General features: G+C 42.2%; 1 protein-coding gene across 1 annotated transcript in view; it reads right to left on the bottom strand.

Annotated features, from left to right (window-relative positions):
* The window catches only part of LOC125634675 (serotriflin), a 42,003-nt gene extending 39,119 nt beyond the window's left edge, over positions 1-2,884 (bottom strand). The window contains exon 1 of the mRNA XM_075126357.1: positions 2,597-2,884. The gene's annotated coding sequence lies outside the window, so the exon portion shown is untranslated. The remainder of the gene's footprint in view (positions 1-2,596) is intronic.
* Positions 2,885-17,483: the final 14,599 nt, after the last annotated feature.

The following is a 17,483-nucleotide window of genomic DNA, read 5'->3' as shown; positions in this document are numbered from 1 at the left end:
GTTCCCATTCTTGCAGGGGCATTGGGTATTGGTGGTGCCTTGGTTTCTCCTGTGGCACACAAGAATTTAGGGCGTGCCTATACTGCAATTACAGGGTGTGGTAGCGGCTACGTACCCAACCTAGCTTTAGCGGCTATGTACCCAACCTAGCTCTAATTAGCTCAGGTACTGAAGCACTGAAGCTGCAGCATCACATGCTTCAGCATAGGCTAGCTCTGCATTCTGGGCGGGCTTGTTGAACCCCCACTGAAGACCAAACTGCTTGCGGCTTTGCTACTCTGATCTCTGAGCTAGCTAGATTAAAGCTACCTCCAATATGTCTACACGAGCTACAGTCACACCCTCTTGTTGCAGTGTAGACATACCCTTTGTCTCCTGAAGACTGAACTTTGCTCTAACTAGAGTCATTGGGCCTAATATAGGGGAAACTGGCTTGTGTTACTCAGGAGATCAGACTAGATGATTTAATAATCCCTTCTGGCCTTAAATGCTATGAAAAGTATGGGTTAATTACCAAGATCACTCTTCTTTCTTTCTTTGAAAATTGATACTGCTTTTACTTATTTCCAATCTTTGGCATAGCCCAATTAGTACATAATTTTAAAAAATGTGTTATTAGTATGCCCTAAGTTGCATATGTTCAAATTTTGTATGTATCCCTTAACCTGCTCTTAAATTATTACTTTTACAAGATCTTTTCCTTACTTGTTGTTCAGTTTTAGCTTTTATGTTTTTCTTGTTAGAGACTTGTTGGGAGAAGTTCAGTCTCAATCGTCTCTGGTGGGGATCAATGAGATCTTTGCTACAATTAATGGGCCAGTTTTCCTCTAGTACAACTCTGAATGCTTGGAAGAAGGATATTGGGCAGCATGGCCAAGCTCAAGATTTATCTTCAGGGGAGGATCTTTAGTGGTATGAACATTAACATGAAAACAAAGGTCAGAAATAATGAGTGATGCATTTTTGGTTGCAACATACAGGGTACTGTTATACATTAGGCAAGAATAGTATTTGCATCAATATTACCTTCAGTTTACAATGAACACACAAGTTAGAATCCACCTGTGTGTTATAAAATTAAGCTGGAGATTCTGTGGAACTGAACTATCCGGTGTGAATATCAGTGTACTAACATTTACAGAAGCCAGTGGCAGTAGTAAAGAATGTGCAATTATTTTATAATTCTTTGGAAAAATCTGCTCTTAAATATGCCCAATTCCAGCTGTCAGATAGAACATTGCAGAGTTTAATTGTTCATAATTTACTTGTGTGTATGATTCACATGCTATATCATTTCCTGTCTTTCTACCATTTATGCACATTGGTATGTCTATGCCTACAGGTAGAGCTAGCTGAAAACTTTTAATTGAAAACATTAAATTTTACTGTGCTGACCAGAAGGCCCACCCAACCCACAAGCTTCCTTTTTACTTAGAGATGGATTGCCAGATCTTTATCTGGAGTAAGCTGGCATAGCATTACTGACTTCAAAGGAGCCATGCTGCCTTAAATCAGCTGAAGAGTTGGCTTGGAAGGCTTTAGTGAGTGGGTGGATGCTGAAGCACACTCAGAAGATAGCCAGGTTTTGGTCTGGTCTTACCTCCTTCATTAGCTCACTCCAGTGTTCTTCATTGTTCTGCTGATGAAACTTCCATGCTGTTGAAATTTGGACCTCAGACATATATAGTGGGGTAGTCAGGGCACAAGTGCATATGGAACAATGACATCTTTAGCTCCAATGGACAAACAAGACGTTATTTGCCATTTTATTGAATGGGAACTCCCATGCCAATATAGAATGGGCATGGAGCAGAGTTTACAGTGTAAGCACAAGGGACTAAGACAGAAGAGAGTTAAAAAGAATTTTCTTATCAGGACTTGTGGGTTTTAAACAATTTGTATCAACTGAGTGCCAAGTTAGTGACACACCTACCATCTCAGATAGTATTTGCAAATTGACACTGTTTACACAAGGACTTTTAAAGAAGCCATATGTATTTAAATAGCCTTATTAGAAAGGCGAGGGGTTTTTTTTATGAGCTGAAAGAACAATTGCCATATTTCACTGGAAAACATTAGGTTCCTGTCAGCTGATTAGTAGTTTGATCAACTGAATGTTACATATATTTACCTTAAAGGGGCACCCTCAATGTGACGTATAGTCCATTTAAAAAGGAAAAGATAGCACTAGTTTCAGGTAATACACATGCCCCTATGTCCTCCTCCAAAATCCCCCAAGCAAACAGGCCAAACATAGCCCAGCCTGGTGGTCCTTCTAGCCCAGTGCCCTGTTTCTGACACTGATCAGTACCTGCTGCTTCAAAGGAAGGTACAGGGAACCCCTTTGTGGACAGTTCTGATTTAGTATGAAACTTTCCCTCTGAGAAGGTTAGTGGCTGGTTTTTACCCTGAAACATCCGCTTTAATTTACATTTAATCCCATGTATTGTAACAGTGGATGCTCTCATTATCCCTATATTGTCTGATCCCTTTTTCTGAATTGTAGTAAATGCTTTGCTTCAGTTATATCTAGTGGCAATGAGTTCCACGTGTTAATTATGCATTGTATCAGAAAATGATTTCTTGTGATGCTCACCGTAAATAAGCTTAAGGCTTGATCCCAAGCCCCTACGGCAGTCAGTGGGAGTCTCTGTGGACTGGAACAGTCATAAAGCAGTTTAGAGCACAGCAGGCAGGTTGTGTTTGATCTCTGCATAGCCCTTTCCTGGAGACCCAGCAGGATCAAGTGGGGAGCTGAAGAGATCTGTCTCTGTTCACTCTTCTCCTAAATTCTGTTCTGCTGCGTCGCGTCGTTTGCATCCTCTCTTGCTTAGCCCAGAGGAAAGGGGAACAACAACAGGCTCTGAGAGCAAAGGTCTCTCCACTCACAATGAGCATTCTCTCGTGGTAACACAAACCTTCACTGACAGGCATGAGACACACCAGAAGGGAGGGGCTACACTTAAACCATTAACTCTTATGAATTTGACCTTCTACGTGGCACATCAGCCCCTTTATTCTATGTACTTTGAAACACTTGGCAATATTTGCGTGTAAATTTCCCATAAATAGTGGTGCCACATATTTTATATGATCAAGGCAACATTTTCATAGGCCCCTCTCTGACATCTGAATTTGTTGGTTCAGTGTGACCATGAGAACAAGAACATAAGAATTAGAGACAAACGGCAAACTATTTAGAGAGAGATCTAACAGATTTGTATGTACAGATACATGTGCACAATTTCCGTTGAGTTTTGTGTGTGTGTGTGCAGGTGCAAGAGATTATAGGTGCAGACATTAAGCTAGGTCTAGCTATTAGCATTTGTAATGTTCAGAAGTCAACAAAAATGTTATTGACTCTTCCCACTAGGAATACAGTTATAGGAACACAGTATTCTTACTGGCCGATGCTGCAATGGTAACTAATTGTCATGCCATGCTGCCCTCTACTGCATAAACATTGTATATTCTGTGGTAGCAGCACACTGTTATAAATAGAGCCCTGTGAAATTCTTTTTACTTGCTGTTTCTTGGGAATTTGGAGCTAGTTTGTTTTATCCTCCCCTGAGGTGGGGAGTTGGGTCCTGCCCCCGAAGGGAGTGTTGCTGGGGGGGTGCACTGCCAGTCCATCCTGGGCCTGACTCCCTGCTCAGGACATTGCGATCTATTGCATAGAATTGCAGTGCTACTCCCGTTTCACCTGGCCACCCCATCGTCATGACGATGGAGGGGCAGCCGGTCTGTATCTGAGTGAACGGCATAGCGACCCCATACACCAAGTCACAACATCACTCACTCAGATTAGGCCTGGCTGTCCCACTCCCCTCCTGACTGGGGCAGCTGGGCCAGACCTGAGGAGCGCTGTAATCCTGTGTGCCCGGTCACAACGCCAGGAATGTGAAGCTGGGCTCAGTCCTGTGGGACAGGAGCCATGGAAGCTGCCGCTGTGGGGCAGTTTTTCATTTTATGTCGCTTTTGTATGTTCGTCTTCGTTTTATTTCGTGTTGTTTCACATTTACAAAAAACATGGGGCTCTAGTTATCCACTACTGTGCTGGACAAGCTGCCCTCTGCTGGCTGAGAGCTGTGCTCTCAGGGATGGGATGGCTATGGTAGCAGGGAGAGCTGGTCAAACTACCTTTGTCTCAATAAGTTTAGGTCTGCAGTACGTCAACCCCAAATGTTCAAAAATCATGAGTCAGGCTCACCAAAAACCAGGAGATTGGCTTTAAAATCACGAGATTATATAAAAATAATAGATTTGAGGTTCTTTTTATTTGCCTTCTGCTTTCCAAGCCTTTAGGGTGAATTGGGGTCACATTTTGAAGCTGTCTCCACAGCCCCAAGGGCTAGAAACTTCCTTTTTTCTTTAAGAATGAGGGCTGGAATCATCACACATCCACTCAACTCCAGGAGCTGGGGCTTTAAGAAAAACAATAATTATCATGAGACTCATAACAAAATCATGAGACTTGGCCACTTTGTGGGGATTTTCAGAGGAGCTGCTAGCTTTGTTTGCCCACAATTTTATATTGGTTGAGCTATTTTGGTCAGGGCTCTGATATTTTTTTCTACCTGTGCAAGCCCTATTGTGGATGCTGTTGCATTGGTTACAAAAGGTGCTTTATACCAGTAGAGCTTATTCCCCTTCTCTATGGAAGTAGCTATACCACTACGAAACCAATATAATTGCTTCCACACTACGGGGCTGTTCTGTTTTAACTACACTAGTATAGATAAAGTGGCATAATTTTGTGTATAGACTAGGCTTCTGGGAGTCGTCTTGGTTTCTGTCCTCTGTTTCTGAGTTATTCTACCTAGTGTTCCTGTAATTGATGAGTCCTGTCACTATTTCTTCTCAGTCATATCATGGAGAAAGTAGGGGGTGGATACAAGACCTGATAGTTCACCCACTTGCACTGGTGAGATTCAGGCATCGCTCCATGTCAGAGGGAGAATCAGACCATTAGCCTTCAGTGCTTGTCATACCTTGCTGGACTCAGAGCACGGTTCCAGCTCTACCGCACAGAGCACAGACATTGCTTCTGACCACGGTCATTTAACTTAACATATTGCAAATTAGCACAACTCAATTGAGTCCAAAGATCAAAATATTATATTAAAAATACTAAAATTCTTATTTGTGTAGCACCAATGGTTGCCAATTTTGGTTAGATGTATTCCTGGAGGTTTCATCACGACAGTCTTTAATTAAAGATTAATCTTTAATTCCTGGAGAAGCCAGGACAATCCTGGAGGGTTGGCAACCCTAATTGCAGCCAGTACCCTGCCCAAAAGTGTGCTCTCCAGGACTGTATGCTTAGAGCTTGTTCAGGGCATGTGTGCTGCTTCCTTCAGTCTTTTTCCTGTGCTGTTTCTCTCTTGCACATGCCCTTCTCTCACCCACATAGTTCAGATTCCTGAATGGGCTGCACCTATACCTTTATTTTTGGCAGTGATAAGTTCTTGTCCTTGGGGTGAAGTCTGCTATTGTTTCCTAAAGCAATTTAACTGTTTCTTACAGCTAACTTAAATGAAGGGTGAAACTTGGGAAGCTACACCCTGTCTCTTCAAAGACGTTTCGCCCAACCTCCAATAATATGCTCACTTAAGACTGTTTTGCCAAATCAGGAGTCTGGCTGGAAAGAGGAAGAACTAAGAGCTAGGATCTTTCATAAATATTTTCCTACATGTTACCTAGTCATTTATTATTAGTCATTCTGCTGAACAAAAAGAGCTATTTAGAAATCTCTTCTGAAGCTTAAGTTTTGAACAGTGGACTAGTCACACACTCCATTGTTCAAATCGTTCTGGTTTCTTCTTTAAAACCCCCATTAAATCCTTCCGTCTATGTTTGGGGAGGGGAATCAAGTCTGAATATAATGATTGTGAATTCATTATTCTCTTTGACGTCAGTGCAGCCAAGAGTTCACCCGTAGGGGCCTTTGTAATAACGGAGGGCTATGCTGAGCCTTCCACAGTTATGATTATAACAGGAAGCAAGCTGCAAATTTTATTTTCAGACCTTCCCCCAAACCAAAGTTTTCTGCAATGGTACAGACAGCCTCTCATCTCAGCAGATGTGGGATTACTGTCTGCAATGCTAAACCTCCCCATTTAACTGGAACCTCACCCCCTCCTCTCCCCAATCTGTTTGCCTAGTCACATAAGAGCAGGCTAGACAAACACTGTCAGGAATGGTCTAGATAATACTTAGTAGTATCATGAGTGCAGGGGACTGGACTAGATAACCTCTGAAGGTCCCTTTCTGTCCTATGATTCTAACTTATAACTGAGGCCTTCATCCTACACATGCTTGTGCATGAACAGTCCCCTGCAACTCTGTGGAATCGCCTTGAAATACAAGGGGATCCACCAGCACAGAGGAAGTTGCAAGGTCAAGGAGCTTGATTTTTGTAAGCTTTTTGGGGTAGGGATTTTTTATTGTATTTATATAACACTGGACCTGGATTCCTGAGTGGAACATCTAGTACTGCTCAAATACAAATTAGAGCAGCCTGAAAAACTTCCGACTTGAATCTCTTTTACAAATCTATGTTATAGTCAGTGGTGCAAGTAGAAATCATTTCTTGTTGGTACTACACACATGGGAGGGACACAAGGGGAGGGGCACGTGACCTCCTCACGTGGCCCTCCATGTGACTCCTCTCCACCCCACCCTGAGCCCAGGGCCCCCACGCTCTTCCCATCTCCTCCGACACCAATATGCTTAACTACTAACTTCCCCCCAAATATGTTGTCTGTTTATATGCAATATGGGAGTTGGGTGAGGAGCCTCTCCAGCATATGTATGACTCTATTTGTGATTTCAAAGTCCAGAGACTTTGAAATCACAAATAGATTTACGGATGAAAATTAGCCACCAGAGGGTGCTCCCACATTTTAATTAAAGGAAATGTCACTCAAATGTTAAGCCAGAGTTCTGGGTGTGCTAATTCTAGCCAAGGTCTGATATGCAAAGATTTACCAGATCAGATTTACTTTTAGTATGATTCTGCATCAGGAAAAAATATCCCACTCAATGTAGGTATCTATCTGGGCTGCCCCTACTGTAGTATCAGATTTCTCTACTTTATGCAGGTATATTTCCTTATTGCTAACAATGCCTGTTTGAAGTTCCCCTCCCCCACTGAATCAAATGTTTATATCACCACAGGATGTCACCATGTTTTAAAATTAATGCATTTTGGGTTGAGGTAGCAATTGTGGTCCTATTATGAAGTTACTGTTGTATTTTTTTGGTAAGTACAATATATTCAATCGGAAATTAGAGGTGGATGAGACCATTAGGTCACCCAGACCCCTTCTCACCAGCAAAGATCGTTCCCTCCAGTTATATATAAATAAAGAGGAAGGATGATCTTGTGGTTAAAATACAGGAGTGGTACCCACTTGGCTCTTCTTCATTCCACCCTCTGGGCTCAATTCCCAGGCTTTTCAGGACTACCTTTCAGTCTTCCCTACTCTGAAACAGGGCTTTGACTCCCAGGCTGCTTCCCTGGAGTACCCTGTTTCTTCCAGACCCAGCTTCCACAGAAGCCCCAATGTGGTCCCAATGATTTCTCCACCAAACTGAGTTCTCAACCCTGTTATGAGGCCAGCTACCCTGTGACAACAAGTCATTAAGGCAAACTAGAGGTTCCCAAGTCTCAAGGTAGGAGTTTTGGGTGTGATCCTGGGTAGACACTTAAGTAACCCTCAAAGTGCAAACAAAGCAAAGATAGGGGAACAGAACTCATACAGGATGAACCGGAGGTTGGAGTGTGGTCTAGAGGAGTGAGCTGGGACCTGATGATGGGGCTTCACTAGCGTTTTAGCTGTATTGATGCCACTGACTTTTTTCATAGCCTAGGGCTTGCCTACAAGGGGAAATTGACTGCAGTAGCTATTGTGGAATAGCTCCCCCCTGTGAACACTGTTCTGTAGTAAGTCACTTTATTTGCGAATAATTACTCTACCCTGGAAATGCACAAATGTTCCATTGCCTATTCTGTCATCTCTAGTGTGCTATTTGATAAGAATGCTGCCCTATCCCACTCATGCTCAGCAGTGAAATAGTTAACACTTACATTGTCAGCTTTCGGTTTCAGAATGTACACACTACTGGGGCAAATGGGGCAGTTCACCCACCTCAGAGCAATTGTTTTGGGGTATCTGAAGACTTTGGAAGATGTCACTGCATCATTTCAGTTGCCATTTCCAAGGTTATCTTCACAAACATGAGCACTGGTATCACTTAGCTTCAAATGTGGAGCACAGTTCTGTAGGAAGGGTGGACAAGGCATGCATTCTGCTGGGAATACTTCAGGCGCAGCATATTGCCTGTATACAACTTTGCATTCCTCACAGTCCCAATTCCTCCTGAACACCAGCGTGGCACAAAATGGGGAGTATGCTTTGTTGGCCCATCGTCAGATGCAGTCAGTGTACTCATCTCTATACCCACACCTCTGTGCTGGCTGAGGCATGGGAGATGGAAACATGGCTCCACCTACTTCCTGTCATTCATCCCAGCCTCTCCTCCCTCACTGGTTTATGAGGGCGGGGGGAGGAACAGCAACACGGTGCCTATTGTTCCCCCTGTTCCCAGGCTCCCAATGCAGGCAAGATCTATATTGCTGTATAGGATAGTGGAGCAGTGGTCTGCCCCTGTATGGCCAGGTATGGCAGTGTCACAAATGAGCCCACCATGATTATATTTGCCATCAGTCTCAGGTTGATCTCCAAAGGGTGGTGAAGCTACAATCTCCTATTTCATAGAGTTTTATTATGATTGACTAAAAGCCAAATTCTGGCAGATTTTCAATTTCATCAAATCCAAGCAGATTTTTAGCAAGCATGAAATTAAACCCTCCTGCCTGGTTTGGATGCAGAGATCAAAAAGATAAACGACCAACTCTGGGTCCAATTCTCCTCTCACACTGCTTTTGTTGCATTTAAGTCAACAAAGTTAGAGAGGAGAGATTCCCTGTGGTTCTCCCCCGAGCCTCTTTAATAAAAACCTTGCAGCTATGGATTACGTAGGAGCATTTATACAGCCTGTAAGAAGATTGTCTAGTTCTAAGGCAAGTCTTACAGAAATCATAAACCTCAGCTATATACATGCCTGTGTGCATATGTATAGGGGTATGAAATATGTATATAGAGAGAATAACATATTGTCTATGCAGGGAGTGTGTAATATCATTTGAGGAATTGTCTTGGCTGTTCATAATCAATTATTGGGTGGCAAACAGATGAACTTCGAAGGGTCATTAAGGATGTTTGAGGTGCCTAGATATTAGGACAGGGAGAATGTATTGGACCATTAACATTGTGAACATTAGTGCAAATGGGGAGGATCTGACGCTAAAATAGGAAAAGAATAAGTTAAGAATTACTTGGATAACTTAGATATCTTCAAGTTGGGACAGCCTCATGAAATATGTCCTAGTATACTTAAGGAACTAGCTGAAGAGATCTCTGAGCCATTAACGATTATCTTTGAGAAATTGTAGAGGATAGGAGAGATCCCCGAGGCCTGTAAAAGGGAAAATATAGTACCTATCTATAAAAAGGGGAACAATGACAACCCAGGAAATTTTAGACCACTCAGTTTAACTTCAGTACCCCCCAAAAATAATGGAGCAAATAATCAATCAATTTGTAAGCACCTAGAAGAAAATAAGTAACAGTCAACATGGATTTGTCAAGAACAAATCATATCAAACCAACTTAATATCCTTCTTTGACAGGGTAACAAGCCTTCTGCATAAGGGAGTAGCTGTAGATTTGATCTATCTCGACTTTAGTAAGGCTTTTGATACTGTCTCACATGACCTACTCATAAATAAAATTGAGAAACACAGCCTAGACAAACCTACTATAAGGAGGGTGCACAATTGGTTGGAAAAACGTACTCAAAGTAGTTATCAGTGGTTCACAATCAAGCGGGAAGTGCATATCACCTGGGGTTCCACAGGGATCTGTCCTGGGTTTGGTTCTATTCAATATCTTCATAAATGATTTGGATAATGGCACAAACTTACAAAGTTTGTGGACGATACCAAGTTGGGAGGGGTTCCAAGTGCTTTGGAGGACAGGATTAGAATACAAAATGATCTGCACAAACTGGAGAAATGGTCTGAAATATAAAGGATAAAATTCAATGAGGATGAATGCAAAGTGCTGGACTTAGGAAGGAATAATCAATTGCACAAATAGAAAATGGGAAATGAAGGAGTGAAGGAGTGCTGCAAAAAAGTATCTGGATTCTGAAAAAAAAATCTGTGGAATGTTTATGGATGATTTACCAACACAATATGAAAAACCTAACACTTGAACATTCTGTGATAAACTGTCATAAAAACGGCCATACTGGCTCAGACCAAAGGTTCATCTAGCCCAGTATCCTGTCTTCCGACAGTGGCCAATGCCAGGTGCCCCAGAGGGAATGAATAGAAGGGGTAATCATCAAGTGATCCATCCCACATAGCCCATTCCCAGCTCCTGCTAATAGCCATTGATGGACTTATCCTCCATGAGTTTATCTAGTTCTTTCTTGAACCCTGTTATAGTCTTGGCCTTCACAACATTCTCTGGCAAATAGTTACACAGGTTGACAGTGTGCTCTGTGAAGAAATACTTCCTTTTGTTCGTTTTAAACCTGCTATCTATTAATTTCATTTGGTGATCCCTAATTCTTGTGTTATGAGAAGGAGTAAATAACACTTTCTTATTTACTTTCTCCATACCAGTCATGATTTTATAGATCTTTATCATATCCCCCACTTAGTTGTCTCTTTTCCAAGCTGAAAAGTCCCAGTCTTATTAATCTCTCCTCATATGGAAGCTGTTCTATAATTTTTTGTTGCCTTTTTCTGAACCTTTTCCAATTTCAGTATATCTTTTTTGAGATGGGAAGACCGCATTTGCATGCAGTATTCAAGATGTGGGCATACCATGAATTTATACAGAGGCAATATGATATTTTTCATCTTATTTTCTACCCCTTTCTAAATGATTCCCAACATTCTCTTAGCTTTTTTGACTGCCGCTGCACATTGAGTGGATGTTTTCAGAAAACTATCCACAATGACGCGAAGATCTTTCTTGAGTGGTAACAGCTAATTTAGACCCCATCATCTTATATGTATAGTTGGAATTATGTTTTCCAAGGTGCATTACTTTGCATTTATCAACATTGAATTTCATTTTCCTTTTGTTGCCCAGTCACCCAAATCCCTTTGTAGTTCTTCGCAGTCTGCTTTGTACTGAACTATCTTGAGTAGTTTTGTATCATCTGCAAATTTTGCCACCTCATTGTTTACCCCTTTTTCCAGATCATTTTTGAATATGTTGAAAAGTACTAATCCCTGAGGGACACCACTATTTACCTCTCTGCATTCTGAAAACTGACAATTTATTTCTATCCTTTGTTTCCTATCTTTTAACTAGTTATGTCATAGAATCATAGAATCATAGAATATCAGGGTTGGAAGGGACCCCTGAAGGTCATCTAGTCCAACCCCCTGCTCGAAGCAGGACCAATTCCCAGTTAAATCATCCCAGCCAGGGCTTTGTCAAGCCTGACCTTAAAAACCTCTAAGGAAGGAGATTCTACCACCTCCCTAGGTAACGCATTCCAGTGTTTCACCACCCTCTTAGTGAAAAAGTTTTTCCTAAAAAGAAAAGGAGTACTTGTGGCACCTTAGAGACTAACCAATTTATTTGAGCATGAGCTTTCGTGAGCTACAGCTCACTTCATCAGATGTATACCGTGGAAACTGCAGCAGACTTTATATACACACAGAGAATATGAAACAATACCTCCTCCCACCCCACTGTCCTGCTGGTAATAGCTTATCTAAAGTGATCAACAGGTGGGCCATTTCCAGCACAAATCCAGGTTTTCTCACCCTCCACCCCCCCACACAAATTCACTCTCCTGCTGGTGCTAGCCCATCCAAAGTGACAACTCTTTACATAATCAAGTTGGGCTATTTCCTGCATAGATCCAGGTTTTCTCACATCCCCCCCACCCCCATACACACACAAACTCACTCTCCTGCTGGTAATAGCTCATCTAAACTGACCACTCTCCAAGTTTAAATCCAAGTTAAACCAGAACACCTGGTGGGGGGGGGATAGGAAAAAACAAGAGGAAACAGGCTACCTTGCATAATGACTTAGCCACTCCCAGTCTCTATTTAAGCCTAAATTAATAGTATCCAATTTGCAAATGAATTCCAATTCAGCAGTTTCTCGCTGGAGTCTGGATTTGAAGTTTTTTTGTTTTAAGATAGCGACCTTCATGTCTGTGATTGCGTGACCAGAGAGATTGAAGTGTTCTCCGACTGGTTTATGAATGTTATAATTCTTGACATCTGATTTGTGTCCATTTATTCTTTTACGTAGAGACTGTCCAGTTTGACCAATGTACATGGCAGAGGGGCATTGCTGGCACATGATGGCATATATCACATTGGTGGATGTGCAGGTGAACGAGCCTCTGATAGTGTGGCTGATGTTATTAGGCCCTGTGATGGTGTCCCCTGAATAGATATGTGGGCACAATTGGCAACGGGCTTTGTTGCAAGGATAAGTTCCTGGGTTAGTGGTTCTGTTGTGTGGTATGTGGTTGTTGGTGAATATTTGCTTCAGGTTGCGGGCCTGTCTGTAGGCAAGGACTGGCCTGTCTCCCAAGACTTGTGAGAGTGTTGGGTCATCCTTTAGGATAGGTTGTAAATCCTTAATAATGCGTTGGAGGGGTTTTAGTTGGGGGCTGAAGGTGACCGCTAGTGGCGTTCTGTTATTTTCTTTGTTAGGCCTGTCCTGTAGTAGGTAACTTCTGGGAACTCTTCTGGCTCTATCAATCTGTTTCTTTACTTCTGCAGGTGGGTATTGTAGTTGTAAGAAAGCTTGACAGAGATCTTGTAGGTGTTTGTCTCTGTCTGAGGGGTTGGAGCAAATGCGGTTGTATCGCAGAGCTTGGCTGTAGATGATGGATCGTGTGGTGTGGTCAGGGTGAAAGCTGGAGGCATGCAGGTAGGAATAGCGGTCAGTAGGTTTCCGGGATAGGGTGGTGTTTATGTGGCCATTGTTTATTAGCACTGTAGTGTCCAGGAAGTGGATCTCTTGTGTGGACTGGACCAGGCTGAGGTTGGTGGTGGGATGGAAATTGTTGAAATCATGGTGGAATTCCTCAAGGGCTTCTTTTCCATGGGTCCAGATGATGAAGATGTCATCAATATAGCGCAAGTAGAGTAGGGGCTTTAGGGGACGAGAGCTGAGGAAGCGTTGTTCTAAATCAGCCATAAAAATGTTGGCATACTGTGGGGCCATGCGGGTACCCATAGCAGTGCCGCTGATCTGAAGGTATACATTGTCCCCAAATGTGAAATAGTGTTTTTTCCTACCCCCCCCCCCAGATGTTCTGGTTTAACTTGGATTTAAACTTGGAGAGTGGTCAGTTTAGATGAGCTATTACCAGCAGGAGAGTGAGTTTGTGTGTGTATGGGGGTGGGGGGGATGTGAGAAAACCTGGATCTATGCAGGAAATAGCCCGACTTGATTATGTAAAGAGTTGTCACTTTGGATGGGCTAGCACCAGCAGGAGAGTGAATTTGTGTGGGGGGGTGGAGGGTGAGAAAACCTGGATTTGTGCTGGAAATGGCCCACCTGTTGATCACTTTAGATAAGCTATTACCAGCAGGACAGTGGGGTGGGAGGAGGTATTGTTTCATATTCTCTGTGTGTATATAAAGTCTGCTGCAGTTTCCACGGTATACATCTGATGAAGTGAGCTGTAGCTCACGAAAGCTCATGCTCAAATAAATTGGTTAGTCTCTAAGGTGCCACAAGTACTCCTTTTCTTTTTGCGAATACAGACTAACACGGCTGTTCCTCTGAAAGTTTTTCCTAATATCCAATCTAAACCTCCCCCACTGCAACTTGAGACCATTACTCCTCGTTCTGTCATCTGCTACCATTGAGAACAGTCTAGAGCCATCCTCTTTGGAACCCCCTTTCAGGTAGTTGAAAGCACCTATCAAATCCCCCCTCATTCTTCTCTTCTGCAGGCTAAACAATCCCAGCTCCCTCAGCCTCTCCTCATAAGTTATGTGTCCAAGAGAGGACCTTCCCTCTTAGCCCATGACAGCTTACTTTGCTTAAGAGCCTTTGGTGAGGGACCTTGTCAAAGGCTTTCTGAAAATCTAAGTATACTATATCCACTGGATTCCCCTTGTCCACATGCTTGTTGACCGTCTTAAAGAATTCTAGTAGATTGGTGAGGCATGATTTCCCTTTACAAAAACCAAGTTAACTCTTCCCCAACAAATTATGTTTATCTATGTGTCTGACAATTCTGTTCTTTACTATAGTTTTAACCAATTTGCCCGGTACTGAAGTCAGCCTTACTGGGATGTTATTGGTGGGATCACCTCTGGAGCCTTTTTTAAAAATTGGCATCACATTAGGTATCCTCCAGTCATTTGGTACAGAAGCTGATTTAAATGATAGGTTACAAACCACAGTTAGTAGTTCTGCAATATCACATTTGAGTTCCTTCAGAACTCTTGGGTAAATACCATTTGGTCCTGGTGACTTATAACTGTTTAATTTTTATGGCTCTGGTTTGGGAATCTCCCTCACATCCTCAGCCATGAAGACCAATGCAAAGAGTTTATTTAGTTTCTCCGCAATGGCCTGATCATCGTTGAGTGCTCCTTTAGCATCTCAATTGACCAGTGGCCCCACTGGTTGTTTAGCAGTCTTCCTGTTTCTGATGTATTTTAAAAAATATTTGCTATTACTTTTTGAGTCTTTGGCTAACTGTTCTTCAAATTCTTTTTTGGCCTTCCTAATTATATTTTTACACTTCACTTGCCAGAGTTTATGCTCCTTTCTATTTTCCTCACTAGGATTTAACTTCCACTTTTTAAAAGATGCCTTTTTGCCTCTCACTGCTTCTTTTACTTTGTTGTTTAGCCACGGTGGCACTGTTTTGGTTCTCTGACTATGTTTTTTAATTTGGGGAAACCATTTAAGTTGAGCCTTTATTATGGTGTCTTTCAAAAATTTCCATGCAGCTTACAGGGATTTTACTTTTGGTACTGTACCTTTTAATTTCTGTTTAACTAACTTCCTCATTTTTGTGTAGTTCCCCTTTCTGAAATTAAAAGCTACCTTGCTTGGCTGCTTTGGTATTTTCCCCTACACAGGGATGTTAAATTTAATTCTATTATTGTCACTATGACCAAGAGGTCCACCTATATTCACCTCTTAGACCAGATCCTGTGCTCCACCTTAGGACTAAATCAAGAATTGCCTCTCCTCTTGTCGGTTCCAGGACTAGCTGCTCCAAGAATCAATCATTTAAGGTCTGAAGAAACTTTATCTCTGTATCCCATCCTGAGGTGACATGTACCCAGTCCATATGGGGATAGTTGAAATCCCACATTGTTATTGAGTTTTGTATTTTTATAGCCTCTCTAATCTCCCTGAGCATTTTGCAGTCACTATCACCATCCTGGTCAGGTGGCGGTAGTATATCACTGCTTCTATATTCTTATTATATGAACATGGAATTACCATCCATAGTGATTCTATGGTACAGTTTGGTTCATTTAAGATCGTTACTTCATTTGATTCTACGCTTTCTTTCATATATAGTGCCACTCCCCCACCAGCATGACCAGTTCTGTCCTTCCGATATATTTTGTACCCTGGTATTACTGTATCCCATTGATTATCCTCATTCCACCAAGCTTCTGTGATGCCTATTATATCAATATCCTCATTTAATACAAGGTACTCTAGTTCACCCATCTTATTATTTAGACTTCTAGCATTTGTATATAAGCGCTTTAAAAGCTTGTCACTTTTTAGCTGTGTGTGCCATTACATGATGTAATTGAATGGGACTCTTTTTCATTTGACTGTTTCTCATCAGATCCTACCTGTATTTTATCATCTTCTATCCTCTCCTCCTTACTAGGACACAGAGAATCTCCTCCATTAATAGATCCTTCCCTAAGGGATGTCTCTGTCCGAACCATGTGCTCCTCCGCACCTGTCGGCTTTCCCCCAGCCCTTAGTTTAAAAACTACTTTACAACCAGCAATCTCGTTCCATTTTGGTTTTGGTGGAGCCCATCCTTCCTGTATAGGTTCCCCCTTTACCAAAAGTTTCCCCAGTTCCTAATATCTAACTCCCTCCTCCCTACACCATTGTCTCATCCACGCATTGAGACCCCGCAGTTCTGTCTGTCTAATTGGCCCTGCGCAGGGAACTGGAAGCATTTCAGAGAATTCTATCATGGAGGTCATGGACATCAATCTTTTACCTAGTAGCCTAAATTTGGCCTCTAGGACCTCTCTCCTATCTTTCCCTATGTCATTGGTACCTACATGTACCACGACCCCGGATCCTCCCCAGCACTACACATAAGTCTATCTATATGTCTTGAGAGATCCGTAACCTTCACACCAGGCGGGCAAGTCACCATACAGTTCTCCCGGTCATTGCAAACCCAGCTATCTATGTTTCTAATGATCAAATTCCCCATTACTATTACTTGTCTCTTCCTAATAACTGGATTTTCCTCCCCTAGAGAGGCATCCTCGGTGTGAGAGGGTACCATGACATCATCTGGAAGGAAGGTCCCAACTATGGGATCGTTTCTCTCAGCTCCAGTTGGATGTTCTCCTTCCCTGAGACTTTCATCCTCCTCAACAGCACAGAGTCTGTCAGACCAGGGGTGGGACTGTTCTACTGAATCTACCTCTCTGTCTCCCTCAGCTCCTCCAGTTCAGCCACTCTGATCTCCAAAGCCCGTACACGGTTTCTGAGGGCCAGGAGCTCCTTGCACCGAATGCACAATATGCCACCTGCACATAGAGCAAGTATTCATACATGCTGCACTGCGTGCAATAAACTGGATAGCTCCCACTCTGTTGCTGGACTTCTGCCTGCATTCTATATTTACTGCTGCAGCGTGTTCCTTTGTTGATGTTTTGTTTTTATCAGGGGGAGTATTTGGCCTTAAGTTTAAAGAAGTTTAAAGAACATTAAGTGTATCTAGCCCCCACCCACTCTCTCACTCCCCCTCTAAACTCCCTCACAAAACTCCCCATTCAATATATTTCTTAAAAGCATATTAAAGCCAACATTTTCTTTCTGAGTGCATCAGTCCATGAGAAAATTATTTCATCCGGACCGTCAAACTAGCAAGCACCTGTTGTCTACCATAGGCAGCCAAAAGTAATTAATTCAATTTTAGTATGCTTTTGAGCTGTGCACCCTGAAAATATACATATATTTAATTTCTTAGCAATTATACCATTAGCTGAAGTTAGGTGCCATTTCAGGTCACTGAAGATTTTAAGTTTGTCTAATAATATTCTTCAAATAAAGGATGCAGATTATATTTGAGTTGCTTTGGAGATTATTAGAATCAACTACTCTACAAGTCTTTGT

The sequence above is a fragment of the Caretta caretta genome, chromosome 3 (genome assembly GCF_965140235.1).
Source record: "Caretta caretta isolate rCarCar2 chromosome 3, rCarCar1.hap1, whole genome shotgun sequence".
Lineage (NCBI taxonomy): Eukaryota > Metazoa > Chordata > Testudines > Cheloniidae > Caretta > Caretta caretta.
The sequence above is the reverse complement of the archived record's forward strand: the minus strand, read 5'-3'. Positions and strand labels throughout refer to the sequence as shown.